Source organism: Varroa destructor, unplaced genomic scaffold (genome assembly GCF_002443255.2).
Source record: "Varroa destructor unplaced genomic scaffold, Vdes_3.0 BEIS01000006.1, whole genome shotgun sequence".
Taxonomy (NCBI): Eukaryota; Metazoa; Arthropoda; class Arachnida; order Mesostigmata; family Varroidae; genus Varroa; species Varroa destructor.
The window spans coordinates 17,576,607-17,592,466 of NW_019211459.1; the positions used below are offsets into that span (position 1 = coordinate 17,576,607).

Genomic DNA, 15,860 nt, shown 5'->3' on the forward strand with positions numbered 1-15,860 from the left:
TGCCTGCCGTCATGAAAACTCTCTGCTGCCATTATTATATGAAATGAAAAGCAAATTCTTCGTGTCGTTGATTGTTTTTACTAGAAGCAGTCACTTCCCTCGTTTTGCCATTTTGTCTCACCTACCAAGACGTCATAACTACTTATATAAGTACGCATATGGATGCATCATACACGCACATGACATACGTAAGCAATTCGCGATAGGTATAGATTAGTCTTTGAGGAAACTTTATCAAGTGCCATGGTCAGAGCCATTTGAGCATGGCAAGGATTTTTCTCTGTTACGTGCCAGTCCCCTATTCAACTTGGCTACCGGCATTATAGCAAATCTCCCATAGCCGGCATGTGACTACCACGATTGGTGTCACTATCCCGGCCACGGGGGGCAAATCTTTCGCCCTTGTCTCCATCGGCGTTTTAGTTTGTCGACAGCAAGCAAGTGGAAAAGCGTCAGCACCACGATGTCACCGTCGTATGCCTTGAGTCTTGCGCGGCGGCACTGTGTTGCTCACGATATGTTAGGAAATAAATAAGGAAGAGGTATCTTAATTTTTCGCCAACAGCTAAACGCAACAGTTTAGCGCGTGTGCTCCTGCCGTTTGACGCGCTATGTATGGTTAAGAGTGGCTAGAGCCGCGGAAGAAAGCACGACTTCTTCCGGAAGATGACGGTTAGTGGATAATCTAATGTCATTTTGCCTCTCGGTGTAGAAGTTGCAGGTGTTTCAAGATAAAGTTAAATTTTAGCCGAATATGATTAACGTGATATGATCGCTGAAATTTCTGCATTTGTTGTCTGTTGATGTTGACAATTCAGCTGTTGCTACCGCCTAAAGTCTGACTGTCTTGTGTATATATATTTATATATAGTCGATAAATTTTCGACAACGAATTGGTCTTTGTGTTTGTAATACAACGAGATAGAAAAAAACCACAAATCCGTGCTTATTGATAAATTTGCCGATGTTACGGGCATAATCATAAAGCTACATGTATTCTTCTTCTTTTCATCATTACTATTGTTGCGGGACAATAGTATGGTAATGACGGAGGCATTAGAACAATATTCGGCAGACTAATGGGAATGAAATCAACCAGCCTTGTTTTTACGATATATATGCGTATTAATGTCTTTAGCCAATATTATGTAAATTGTCGGTTGCAATTATCAATAAGTGGAACCGACACGGATAAAGTAATACTAAGTCGTAACAGGATCCTGCGTTTATGTTTACAAGAAGATTTTGTTTTTCGGCGACCCTGAAATTACCCATCCCCAATGTTCGCCTGTGTATATTAACGACGTGCTGGCATTAGACATATTAGTATCGCTTACTCGCTTCATCTTGGCGTTCTCCCTGATACTACCGATCACTTCAGCTCCAAACTTTGTTTACGTTTGCATATCAATGTTTATACATCATGTGATTTACAGAGGGAACGCCACTCACAAGTCGCCATGGGAGTCTGAGAACGATATTTTTTCATTCTCGCGCGGTAGTCAACGATTTGAAACATTCAACAAATATGGATTTCATTTAGTGTGCACTGGCTTGGTCACCGGCTATTGCCATTGTTATAACGGAGGCATAATGTGATAATAACACACAAACAAACAGAACACAGATGAGGCGCGACAATTAATGTAAACACGCAGCTACCTGTGCCCGGTTATTTCTGATCTTCTGATAGATCTATATTTAGGTGCGATGTTTGTCACATCGCATCATCCGTTTTACGACCTTAATGCGTGCTTGCCCTTTCCTGTGAGCTGTGTCGTGCTCGGCGCACAACCACTTCGAGATCCTCGAGTCTTTTGCCGACTTTCCTGACGCAGTTCAGCTCGATTTACTGAAATCGTATGAAGACGGACGGAGATTAGCCGGCACTCAAATGTTGTAGTTCTGGGCCCGCTGTGGTACGCATCAGCAACCCAGTCGCGACCGTTGGCCAACAATGGTCGCCACATAAAAAGTTCTCTGCGCCCCTCGTTCGTCGACGATGTAGCATTTTGTTGTTATTATTTTTGTACGTAGAGCAATAGAAAAAGTGGCAGTGAGAGCGGCGACGGAACCGGCGCCAGCAGCGTCAATTATCAGTGATATTGGTTACGCCTGCAATGGTACCGATCGCTTCGGCAAGCGTGACCGTTTCTTGGTGTTTCTGACCTTAGCATCGCCGTTAGCACGACCGAAGACTGTCGGCAAACAGTCGGAGCTGGATTTAGAGAGCGTGTGAGGTCGAACGCTTAGTGGCTTGGGGATATGCGTGGTGAACGGACACGAGATCACGAACAGACAAGCACCACCAAAAAGCAGATCATACCGGAACGCTTGGCTTTTGGAAGAGCTTTCTACGTTATGTAGTATTTGGTCGAATTCGGATCTCGTGATGATTGTTCTGAAGAAGCTGGAGAAAGGGCTCAATTGTTAAGTTGACTTGTGGTATAGTGCTATGCCGAGCAACAAGAGCCGGGAGACTGTTTTTTACAAAAACTTTTTTATGCGGCACCCAGAAAAATACATTGACGTATATATTGTGAGACTTACTTCACTCCAGTACTACTCAGTAAAGCTTGGTGTTCCAACCTGAGGTATCGAAAAAGCCATTTATCGTTTGGACATAGCCGCTGGAACTGCATCAGCAATTGGCAGGACGAGTCTATTCAGAAGCTTGAGGCGGGAGGGGATCACGGTGGGTAGCATTGGTGAATTTTAGAAAACAGGTAGAGACTTGCATGCAGAACACGACGACCGTGTCGAAGTACGAGCACGCCATTATGTTTTACATGATATACATATATTATATGAAGGAGCCAGTAGAAATTGTTTCTGCTGATGGCTAGTGAATGAATGACTTTGTTTGGCAAGAAGCTGTTGGAACACAAAATAAAGAGAGCGATAGAAACCAGCTGACGTTTGTTTAACAACCAAATGTTAAGCTCAGTCGTGGTACAATGGCTTTTACTCTGTTGATTGAAGTGACTATTATCGGTGTCCTCATGTGGCCGACGTGCTTATAATAAATGGAATCTAAATTGTTGAAGTTCGGTTTCTACTGCCTAAAGCACCTGGCAGAGCGTTCCATTTGAGTATTGCCCTTTATGACAAGAAATTAGCGAAACAAGTGTATGTTTGCCTGAATGCCCTAGTAATTCGTTACTGCTGTCATGTGACCTTGTGGCGAGTCGGCAAAATACAAAAAATGTTGCCATCAGACGGGACCTGATCAAAAAGAAAATGTTCGCATCAGCTGAATATTGTATATATAAATATTATATATATATATATGAATATTATATATATAAATCTGAATATATAAAGCTGAATATTATATATATATATCTAAATCTAAATGGATTACGTGTCAGCCAGTAATATGGTTGCAATTTTTTCGCGCTTGCGTAATCTCGATGTTAACATCGAAATCGTTACCCAAACGAATTCGTTTTTAAAGCAAACTACTATATCTCTTTTAATTTAACGCAATTCAAAGCGAACAAATCAATTCAGCGGCAGTGCTCGTCCGCTAAACGTTACCAATCGCTAGATGGTCGTATTTTACCCGTATGGTGTTAGAACGAGGTTACTCCATCTGTGGATAGATAGCCAGTCTATTTTTGAGTTGTCTATTGTTGTACGCTACTTGTTGCTAAAGTTTATCTGATTTTGCTTTCGTTCCGTCAGTCGCTAATTACGGATGACACGATCGTGTCTGATTGCAAAGATAGCAGAAATGGCCGGGTCATAAGATGAGCGAATTTGTTGTCGTCTTCACTACCCTAGTCCACCATCTGCCGATAGCGTTTCGATGCGTTATGTAGACGGCGCGTCTATTACTGTCTATAATTATATCTGTAATCCACAGTAAACACTGTGAATAATTGTGGTCGGTTATTTGAATGTTCAACTATTCCTCTATGTATTTTTTTTTCTCTAGGTTTCCGTTTCAAATAATCGCTTGCGCTGCGCTAATGTCCGTTTGGACGATTTATAACAGCGATAAACTAGACGTAAATATCTTCCACATGTATATTTCTGAACAAAATTTTGATTTGTTATTGTTTTTACTTTGTTCGTGACGTTGCTGCAATCGATGACGTTATATCGTCGCAGTAACATTGCGAACCGAACGAGACTAGAGAGAAATCTACCGAAAGAGTGAATAGGGGACGGCACCTTCAGTTTTAAAGCACTGTAAATGAATAGGGCAAGAAGATATTGCCTGACTGTACAATTGTTCCTTGCCATCGATGATTCTTTGTGCTACCACAAATGCACTGCAGCTGTTGACTGTGTTATGATAAGGTCGCATAGCAAAGAGTCGTCTATGAGTGTCCCACGTTTTCTCATCCTTCAATGCTTAAAAAAGAATTTGTGAGCTCGCATTTCGTCTCGATCGGTCTTCGCCTTTTGTTGCCGGATCAACTAACTCTTCATAGTTAACGCATCTAAAAGCGCGCAGTGTAAAGGTGTGACCGTACGTATGCGTGTATGTACCTGTGAAGACCAAATGCTACGTCTTTGTGTTACTGGGCAGTGAACATCCAGAACTTTGGACGTTTGAAGCGAATTTGCGAAGCAGGCGTATACAATAATAATGTTGAACCGGGTGCGGGGTAACGGGGAAAACTATTTCAGGTACAACGACTCGGGTACCGTCCGTCTGGCCCGCTTTCACCGACCTAAGAGTCATGATCGAGTGTTTGTTGCTCTGCACTATATGGCATTGTAGGAAAAGGGAGCTGTTATTGCGCAGCAGTGCATCGTATGACTTACCGTGTGAAATGCTCGACAAACAAAACGATCAGCAACGGTACACACAAATAATTAGTATTATGCAGTCCCGAGAGGGCTTGTTACTTCGAGAACTTTCCCATCCCTACGACGATATAGTACTTGAGCAAGGGCGCGAGCTTCGAAAGAGATGACAGAAACGCTAGCCTTCCACGATCCGTTGGCGGACAAAAAAGGGTAAAAAAAAACTACTCTGGTGCTTATTTTACTGAATTTGGCTCGTGACTGATAAGGAGGTAACGTTGAATTGAATTTTATCGTTTCAGTATTTTAGTAGTTTTTAGAAGTAGTTCCTTAGTGGTGCACGATGACAGAAACGCAAAGCAGAGAAGTTGGACTCATTCAAGGAAACTCATATGGTCCCTTAGATTTCCTGAAATTCGGTCATATGTTACCCGTAGTAACCCGTTCAAAAGTCCTGGTTCACATCTAATTTTTATGTCTATAATATTGGAAAGTACATGATCAAAGGTATACTTGTTATTTACGCGAAGTTCGGTACTGAGCGCTTGAGTCGGTTTCAAAAGTCGATTAGTCCCTGCTTAAGCTCCAAAAATATGAATGAATGGCTGTAGCCAAGTGACGTTTGAATGAATCTCTCGTATCGTTGTACATACGCAACCCACGTCGTCAGGGTAGGCCATAACCCGCTCCGCAAGTTGTCGGCGCGGCCGCCGCCGCCACTAGTGTTATGGTAGCAATAATAGCAGCGTTGGCTTAGCGCGGTTGGTTGCTTTCGTCTCGCATTTCCCCCATTTCTGTACTATAATAACAGTGGTAATTATAATGATGATTATTATGTGAGTGCGCAGCATATATAGCAGTATATTATACATTCCCGTATAATATCGTGTTCTACTCCTACCACGAACAGGTCTTAGCTATATGATGACCAAAACAGGATCTGACCACACGTTTATATATAAACGCTTCATTCTATGTTAAATAAAAGCTCTGAAGACGTCTTTTCAAATTAGTTCGTTTGATACGTACCGTATGTCATATTACATACTTCTGCAAATATTTGCCCGGAGACGCAGACGTTGACCCCGGAAGACCGAGATCTTAACCCGTCGCCGTTCCCATACAATTATATGATGCTCGACAGCGATGTCGACGCTCGGCGTACAGTTGCTTCGGAGAAACGTACGTAAAGTGATCAAGATGCCGGACGACAGTCATGTGTAGCAACGACGACGACGAACGAATTGTTATGGCCTGCTTGCTATCTTCGTGTGTTCTCAGACATTTTGAGACGTACTGGTGTTACTATACATATGACAACCGTTACTACTACTACTACTGCAGCGCCACCACTCCTCCATTAGGAATGTTCGGAATGTTCGGGAGAGAGAAAAGACTGATGGAACTCACGGATGAGGGCTGGGGGTGGGATGCGGTACGAAACACTGCGTTGTAAATGTCGCTGTTGCTGTCAGTAGAAGAAAGCGCTGTTCTCTTCAGCTTTTGCGACGCCGATGCTATGGACAGTGCGATAAACGTTGTCAAAGGCAGACGGACATAGGGAGACACTGCCAATATGCTTCTGCTGTTGGCGGCCAACGCGATCCGATAGCCGCCAGCTGCAACAGCCAACGTAGGGCGCGGCTTTGGCGTTCTTGTGGAATGGTCTGCCAAACAGCGCTCGAGCAGCAATAGTTGCTAGCTTTGTACCGTACCAACTTGCACAGGTATATAGGAAAAAATAAATCCCGTTGATCTATTCGGATTGTCGGATCGGACGTATGCGATAGTTTGCGAACACTGAAATAGAGACGCCGTTCAAATTTTGATTTTTGGTTATCGATCGTTGGCCGCCGAGGAAAATCGAGAGTTAGTTAGCGGTACGGACATGGTTAAACGAACACACTGAGCCTGTGAATTGGCCTTGGTAGCAATTTAATACGGCAATCTGCTTTAATTTAGTTGTGAAGAAGAATAACTTGCAGTACTTCGTTTATCGTTCCCAGTCTCGTTACACATCTCTCTTGCAATCATCGTCACCGTAACTAAACTTAGTCGTATTGAATGATGGCTACAATAATAGACCATATTGGCTACGATTTATTACTAACAGTGTATTAGCAGTGTGTTCAACTTACGCTTTTGACAACATTTTCTATGTCGTTTCGATTATATTGAAACGCCCATCCCTTACTTAAGATACTATCCTGTCTATTAGCGTCTCCGCGGAAAAACGATTTTTTTTTTTTTTTAATTAATTTTCGTCCGCTCGTTGATACATATAATGTGCGTAATTCCACATTTTTGTGTGGAAAAGTTTCATGTAACATAATTATGGGCCGCCGCTATTATTGAGTTTGACTCGAGCCTTCGTGTAGTATCCTTTTCAACATCATAGTACGATTCGATGTTATAATCAAAGTAACGCTGTTTTTTGGCTTGCGACGACAACATTAAGAAGACCCACTTCTGCTGCCGCCATATAAATTGGTTGTTTTTTTTTGCAGCTCTTTTTAGAATGACCTGGGTCACTTCGCTGATCATTAACCAGAATGTACAAAAACAACATGTAAATACGGGCTGCTGTAAGCTAGCGATATCTGTGATAACTATTTTTTTAAATTTTAATATATTTTTTTAAAATAATTTCATTATTATTTTATTTTTTATTATCTGCATTTATAAAAAATAATTTTAGTAATTAATAAAACGCTTTATTCACACTTACGATTAACTCGAACTGTAATGCGTAAATAGTATCGTTAGAACATAGTTTACTCATTGTAATTAAGCCAAGGTAAAGTCTAGTGTGTTTATTAGTTCTCTTTTTTTTTTTTCGTAGTTTTTTTTTTCGTTGTACCGTCAGCTTTTTGCTTCTATTTTCTATGCTTTTTCCGACATTTTATATCAAGTTTGTTATCTGGTGTTTTTTTATATCAATCTACGTCGATAACAGTTTATTTCTATTCGCTATTTTTGCGTTAAAAAAACAATTTTATTTCCAGCAACTTACCGAACTTTTTTGTGTTTGTTGCAACATCAACGTGGTGATGAACAGCAGTCGTTCACTATTTTTATAGGTAAAAGTTTTTCTCAGCGTACGATTCACGTTCCTACGAGCATCTCTCTGTTTGCATCGTTGAGCTCCGTCGTCGTTTGGCGAACCTTGCCATTTCCGACGTTGTGGTTATTGTATTGTGGTTTTTTTGCCGCTGGTTAGTTGGACAATCGTGAGAAGGTTACCACCTAATTTCTACCTATTCGCCTATGTAGTAATTATGTTTATGTATGAATGACTAAGGAACGCGCGCTTTCTGTGGATGTTTATGTATGTGTGTAAGCTCGTTTCTCGCATCGTCAAATGCTGTGGGAGAAATCGTCAGCGTAGGCATTTTAAACTGATTCCGGTTACTTTGTCGATTGACTACGCTTGCTCGTTGCTATTAATTTTTATAGTTCTATTATCAAACAAAAGATCACCCTTGGCACAATCGGCAACAGTAGAAACTGGAGCAGAGGCTGCACTGTTCGTTTAGAAAAAAAAATATGGCCGAATATTTTCATAACATGTAACGTTTCGCCGTCTTATTTTGAATATGGGAAGAGTTGTCACACTGATTTTCTTTTAGTTCATGTGTACATTTGGGTGTGTGTGTGTGTGTGTGTGCGTATGGACGGTTTAATGTTATAAAAACTGATAAACTAGGTAAAACGTGACATACCCGCGAGCTTTACGCCGCACCTATTTTGTCGCTGATTTGCCTAATTTGATTCATTGATATTACACGCAGTTTAACGTAGACTATAAGATACGCTAACACGTGTTTCTCTGTATATTTTGTCTCGCCTTGCTTTTAACTTACGTGCAAATATATCATCAGCCCGTTCTAATATGTTCACCAGAAGCCCCGGTCAAGTCGAAATTTGTGTCACGTACAACATGTCGGCTCTTGGTACATTTCTACAACATGATTGCGGGTTTTTTAGTACTGGCTAATTGACTTTGTTGGCGGGATGCAGATAAATAAGATGGCCATTGTGTGACCTCTAGGGCCTATGCGTGAATAGAAGCGGCCTTAGTAGACAGAGCCAGCAAACTTACAGATTTTGCTCATGGGATATCACCAAAGCTTAAAGGTTTTTTTTATTTCGTTTATAAAAAATAGTCATTGAACTAAATGAAAATTATGATAAACATCTCATCATGATAGTACTGGAACATTGCCATAGCGTAAGGTTTTGTATTTTTTAATTTTACTAATAACCACTCACACGGAGTGAAAAGCCAAATATTTCGTCTGTCTCACTTGGCACATTGACCTTGTTTCTAAGTCATTCGCAAGATTCAAGAATTTCTTAAATTTTCTTGGCTTTATTTTTTTGCCATTTTTGCCGTTTTCTCTCAAAATGAGTTAAACAAAACTAGCTTTGTATTATTAGCCGCTTTGACTTCCAAATTGACACGCACCAAAAGTTCTCTCAAGTAACGCTCAAGTATCGCCCCGCTATTAATTAGGCAAACGGGTACGCCTAATAGGGTTTCTGCAATAATCAGCAAAAACTGCATTTTAAATAGATGTATGGTATATTTTTTATTCGGCCCGTCGAAGTCGATTGAAGACAAAATAGAACACCATGCTAAGTTGTTCCCTCTCCGAGAATCTTGGTAACCTGAAAAAATTTAGCTTGGTAAGCGTTTTCGTTTGGGATCAAGAGCGATCCCTTTACAAGGATATACATATAAACATTCGGTTACTAATGAAAACAGAACGCCACCAAAAGATAGCCGTTTCCGCTCCTGCAACGTTATTTCGACATGTACGAATGTATTACGCAGGGATGCTAATAAAAAGAGGTAAATAATTCAAAAGCGATCAATTAAAAAACAAATTGCTCCGACGAAAAATATGCATCTAATCGGCTCTGTCCTACAGCGCATCCTCCTCTTCAATATAAACAACTTAAATCAACCTCTTCTTCTATGACAATTAAATTGATTTCCAAGTGCGTGCTATGTACTGTACATATCGCCTTTATATAAAAGAACAGCAGCTATTGTTACTCTTCTTTTATATACAACGAGTGCCGACTGTTGACAGAGTCACGCAAGGGCATCACAAATATACACTTTCATAGATGCCTATATTCTCTCTGTCTATTTTCTTGCCCCATGATGCACACCAACCAACTGTATCGCTTGGGATAGCAAAACCTATGCTGAGGCCAACGATCCCGAGCAATTAACGACAACCGTTCAAGTAGGCTCATACAAAATCGAGAGTGTGAACCGAAAATTGCTGCCAACCAAAATAATAATAATATCATCATTATTTTATAGATCATTTCATTCCGTATACTAAGGGAACGAAGGTATAGCGCCTAATCAAAGCAAATTATCTGGCGGCACACGTTTTGCCGCTTACTGGGGCAATAGGACACAAGGTTCCCGCTCGATCTGCACCGTAATTAGACAACTAACACTTGAAATATTAGAATCGGCATGATAGGGTCTAAACTGCCAATATATGTTGTACAAGGACGAGGCTCGATAGTTTCACTTACCATTTGTTAATTACCGTAGGGGAAAATTCGATAAGCTCTATTTAAGCCTATATATAAGCTATATATGTGTGTATATATATATATATATATAACATTTATTAAGCAACTCACATCATTTTGTGTATTTTAAGGTAGAATGTGCATGTTATACATAGCCGACTCACCGTCTAATTTCTGCTATTCCAAACAATACACTTGTTATTTCCTAGCCAAATTTTACTAAAACCAATAGATATTCCTCCGGTGTTAGATAGATGTTATATATCCTTTAACAGACCCAAGCTTTAATATTAGATCATGTCGTCTTAACAAAATGGTTGGTAACGTGTTTCCAATTGCTGAACAAGTAACAATGCAACTTTTACCTACGTCAATAAGATTGTCTTGTGTTACTAATCGACGTGCTTGATAACAGAATTGTCGTAGCCTTGAAACTACTATGATTGAATATTATGACTATTATACTTACTTCTACTTATTCGATCTTCTTACCTTCGGACTAGGACGAGGAGTCAAATAGAGCTTCTGCTGATCTGGGCGCCTCCTACTCGTTTGCTGTATGTGATCATCTTCAACTACTTTCTCGCATCTCTTCTTACCTCCTTTACATTTTCATTCAAACATTGGTAAACGTCTGCCTTTTCGGACTTCTCTACAGGTTATCAGTGCTGACACGCAGAGTCGACTTTCGCAGCCTTGTTTTTGCCCGGCTGTCTCACCACCCTTCGATGTCATTAATGAGCCCTATTGTGTCATCTAACTTCCACGAGCTGCGGCTTCGTCTGCGGTGGTCTGTAGTGCCGGGCTGTTATAGCAATAGTGTGTCCGACGTGGCATCTACAAAAGCCAGCCAGCCAGCCAGCCAGTCAACGATCCCGATTTTCTATCTCGCTTCCCTATTCCTAAGCAAAACGCTTTACTTATCCATCACCTGACCGTTCAGTCGTACGTCGCGCGGTCCGGCGGCATGAAACGCCGACACTGCCGACTCTTGTCTACCGTACCACTAACGTGACGCAAATATAAGAGCCGACTTGCCAGGCTGACCGGTTGGAAACCGCTCAAGCAGTCCTGAACAACACCATACTAGCAGGGATAAACGAGGCTCACTTTTTAACGGTACCGTTTGCTGCAATTCTTTGCCCATAAAATTGACAAAGGTCCATGATTAGATTAATATATAGTGCGTAATGGTACGAAGTTGAATACAAGGCCCGAAGTCCTCGTTTATTGGGGTCATGTTCAGATGAGAGACGAAGAGCAAGTGCATTCACAGTTCATCATTATTATTTTATTCGTTACTGAAAAAGGCGTGTAGCACTATGTGTGTAGCACCATTTCTGCTAACCCGTTGTACGTTGTTGCTGCTGCTGCTGCTGTTGGCGATGCTGCAAAAAAGCGGTCGTAAGTATCTGTATTGTCCAGTCAGTTGGGTAACGACGTTGATTCCATGACATTGGTGACATGAGAACTAAAGGCATCAGGTGAATTGATTACGTATGGTGGATTTTTCGTTTGCGATGACGCTCGTCCAGTGGCGTAGGCGTCCCGCTGAGAGCAGACATCAAAGAAAAATTCCAACAAGCTTATCGCGGCAGTCATAATCACCGGTACCATACTGCTACAACGACAGCGCAAAAGACGCTACGGCAAGCTTAGCCCGGCTTCAACTGTCTGATATACATATTTTTCCATAATTATACCGCAGAGCAAACAAGTAAAAAAGAGGTCGAGGAAACTCCGTTATCAGACAGGATACCAGCGTCACTTATCTATTATCTGTCGAAGATTGGCGCTGGTAGCCAGAAGTGGCTAAAGGACGGAGTTAGTTCTCTAGTACTCTTTGTGCGTTACATTCTTTCGTCTCTACAGGATAAATTGTTAGCAGAGAGAATGCTTAATGCTGGATCATCCTAGTCATTAAAGATTATCTTGTACGCACTCGATAGCACTGTACTTTCACTGGACCTAACGCTCGCTTTAAGTAGCATTTGGAGCTTGTGATAATATTGTATTGGCAGATGGTCAGCTAACGTTTACATAGGAAGTCGCAGCAGCAGCAGCAGCATCGTCACTGACTTAGGCATGAGGGTAACAGAATACGTCTTCGACGCCAGCGGGACTTGAAACAATTGATAGTTGTTGCCGGGATTATCTTGTCCGCGATGGTGTCCTTTACCGGTAGACCAGTAGAAGCAAACATCGCTCACTGATGTTGGCATGGCAAGGGATCGCCAGCGGCCTCGTCCTGGACTACTATCAAGTCGCTGATTAGCAGTCAATCCTCCGGTGCTTCCTCGAATGCAACAACAGATACAAATCAGCACCGCTCCGGCTGACCGGGCTCCCGCTCCTCCAATCGCTGTTCCTATGTCGTGGTTTCCTTAGCCGTTCGATTTTTCGACGTCCAGCGCAGAGGCCTGCGTTGATAACAGGCTCAGATTTGAAACGTTAGATAATTGGTTAACAATTGCATGCTTAGTATTAGCAATGTTGAAAAATATTCGAAATTGACCAGTGGCATGATGTAATAATGGATTCTAATCGAAAACTGAGTGAAATCGGTGTATTACGGTTGTATGTAGAGCGGATAGAGATAGGAGGAACGGGACTGATATCAGTGGTTGTTGTTGTCGCCGCCGTCGTCGTCGTCGTTGTTTGCTGCTGTCATATCTAAATCGTGGGTAGATATTGTTTTGAATATTCTTTTGCACGGTAACCCTTCAGGAAACGAAAAGCTGAGTATCGTTATGCGAGAACAGGATGAATTACTACCGACCTCTAAATCGACAAGTTGCCTGAATCAGTTACCTAGAAACTATGTTGAAGCCTATTCAGAACCTCATAACGAATTTAAAGTTAATTAATTGTTCTATTATTGCTTGCTTGGAAGGAACTGGCAAATTATATAGATATTAAGAATCAAGTGTTTATTTTTATGGAAGTAGTTGATAAGTATTGATATAATGAGAGAAAAAAACCGCACCATCCTTATAGAATGAATACAGTCCTCTAGATATTTTCCGTGTTTTGTTTGACCAAAAAAAAACGATTAATCATACAACAACTACAGGTTGCGATACTTGATAATATCGGTGTTTATCTCTAAGACGTAGCAAGCCATGCGCTTATAGGAATGACTTAAACACATCCAGCTACGACCAGCAACAATAAAACTCGTCATAAACTGACTGCTACTGGGGTCTTCTCACAGTCCGCCATGTATCGTACAAGTTTGTTTTACAAAACACATGTTTTCCTATGCTTTAAGCCAGTGGCCCAAATAATCCGGGACAACAGCTTCACGTCTCACGGTGCTATGAGAGCAGTCAGACATACGTATAGCGAACGAATGATCGATCGGTTAACCTGCTACGGTCTGTTGAAGGAAGATCCGTTATTTAATATAGTTGTTACATAGTGCTGCAATATTTGCTGAAGATTATCCTTATGGGTATTATCGCTTTCCCTCGAACTACTGAGCTCGTCTAAGGTTGAAAGTTTCAAGAGAGACTATTGTCCCTATCAAAACTGCCATTTACGGGGTAATAACTATAGAATAAACTGAGCAACAAGCGATTTGTCATAACTAGGGCTCATCGATGCTAACGGCGCCGCCTTTTGTCAGACGAATTACTGTTGTGGTGTTATTACGGGTGGTGTCAATTAGCGTCCCTCTAAATAATGCCAACAAAAGTACGGCAGCGTCCATTTCTTAGAAACGCCTCGCGTGTATAGTGACGCCGAATAAATGCAAATGTGATCGTCGCATCTTTATACGAAAACTTGATTTAGGTTTCGTCTGCACCTTGACAGTTCTGTCGATGTAGCAGAATTATACCGAACTGGGTTCCTTTTGGCGTAGAGTAGCCATTCTTTAGATATCGAAAAAAACACATCTCATTCGCCTCCATAGACGAAAGGCCGCGGGCGGAAAAGGTAGAGAACATCGACTGGAAGAGGTCGCGCGGCTTCATTTTGAATGGTTATTGTTAGATGGAAGTTTATGGAATCAAGTGATATTTAATTTCTATTAATTATTAATATTAGTAATTCGGAATTCATCTAATCCTACTGAAAGCCCGTTAAATTGAATCTCGAATGCGGTTGAACGAGTGCTCAATGTATCTCGATACGGCGAGTGAGTTACTTCGAAGGGGAGATTTCCAAGTTGATTGCCCAGCTTCACAACTGATTGAGCCCAACCGAGGGCAAACATCTACTGTCCGATAGGTTTCCTGCATACCGATATTCGATGGGTTTTTTTTTTCTATGATGAGGCAATGCAAATTTCCACCGATGGTCAACTTTGTGGGTAATTTACAACTCATCATTCTGTCAGCAGTAAATCCGGAACGAAGTTCGAGTCCGACCGAACAAACCGAACGGCTGGGTCTTACATTAATGGTGTTATACTTAACCATTATAGTATTGTAGTTGGAGTAAACAGCATTATATCAAATATCCTACCTATAGCATAACGTTTTTGCTATGAGCGACGCTACATGACCGCGAGTTACTCGATATGACGGCGGCCATTGAAGCCTATAATAAGTTCAGTCGACTTTCACAAAGCCTTCATTTAAAAACGTATAAATGCTGCCGAACACTCGCTGTCTGTTCAACCCAATGCAGCGCTTAGAAACATTCCAGGTAGAAACAAGATTGCGTTCTTTTGTCTTCTGACATCATCATCACAGATAGAATACAGTTACATGTATTGCCTACTAACAAATAAGAAAAGATTCAGAGCTCCTGTAGTGACGGCTTCGACTTTGAACGTTAGAGCTGTGTGACATCTGTTTGGAAAAAAGGCAAGCTTCTAATTTGGCCTACACGACGTGAGCCTATTGCCTGCCCATTCTCACACCAAATACTGATAAAGGTGTGCCTAAGACTCAACTTTTAGGTCGTTGTTAGATCGAACTGAACCAGCCGATTCGACTCACCAATTCATTGTCGAAACGTCCTCAAGACTCAGTTGAAGGCGGGACCTCGCAAGACTAACTTTACTCATATACTAATGATTTGAAGAAGATGCGTCCGCAGACAACTTTGCTCTAGTTATCAAAAAGCGATCGTGTGTTATTAACTTCTTATTTCTAGGTGAGTCAAAAAATACTTACGAAAAGAATATGTTTGCTTGATCTGAAGTTTTTAGAATTAATGGAATTAGTACGAACTTTAATCAGTTGGTGGATAAAGGATTATATTAACCTGGAGCATGGAATACCGTTGCAGAAAATTCGTCGAAAATTCATGAGGATGTCTTTGCACCACACACCCTAAAGGCTATTAGAGACTAAGCTGGTTCAATATGTGATGACATTTTTCTTTCATGTAATGTTTGTGTTGTAAAAGCTCTATGAGCTCATTTAAACATAAATCGATTACGTTGGCTTGCAGAAGTGACGGACGTCTTCTTCGATGATCTCCAAATATATTTTCCTCGCCAGTCAGTCATCGTCATTAATCGCAGGGCTACAGGGAGCATTTTTGCTAAGATCTCAGATACATCCAGCGATGCCATTACGATC

General features: G+C 41.3%; 1 long non-coding RNA gene across 2 annotated transcripts; it reads right to left on the reverse strand.

Moving 5' to 3' along the window:
- Positions 1-3,365: 3,365 nt before the first annotated feature.
- Positions 3,366-12,207, reverse strand: LOC111252561 (uncharacterized). 2 transcript variants are annotated; one of them, XR_015330517.1, is made up of 4 exons: positions 10,816-12,207; positions 7,775-9,432; positions 5,791-6,561; positions 3,366-5,560 (listed from the first exon to the last, which is right to left on the reverse strand). It is a non-coding gene; the product is annotated as an uncharacterized LOC111252561 (long non-coding RNA). The 2 variants fall into 2 exon arrangements; XR_002674279.2 differs by having other exon boundaries at positions 3,366-6,561.
- Positions 12,208-15,860: the final 3,653 nt, after the last annotated feature.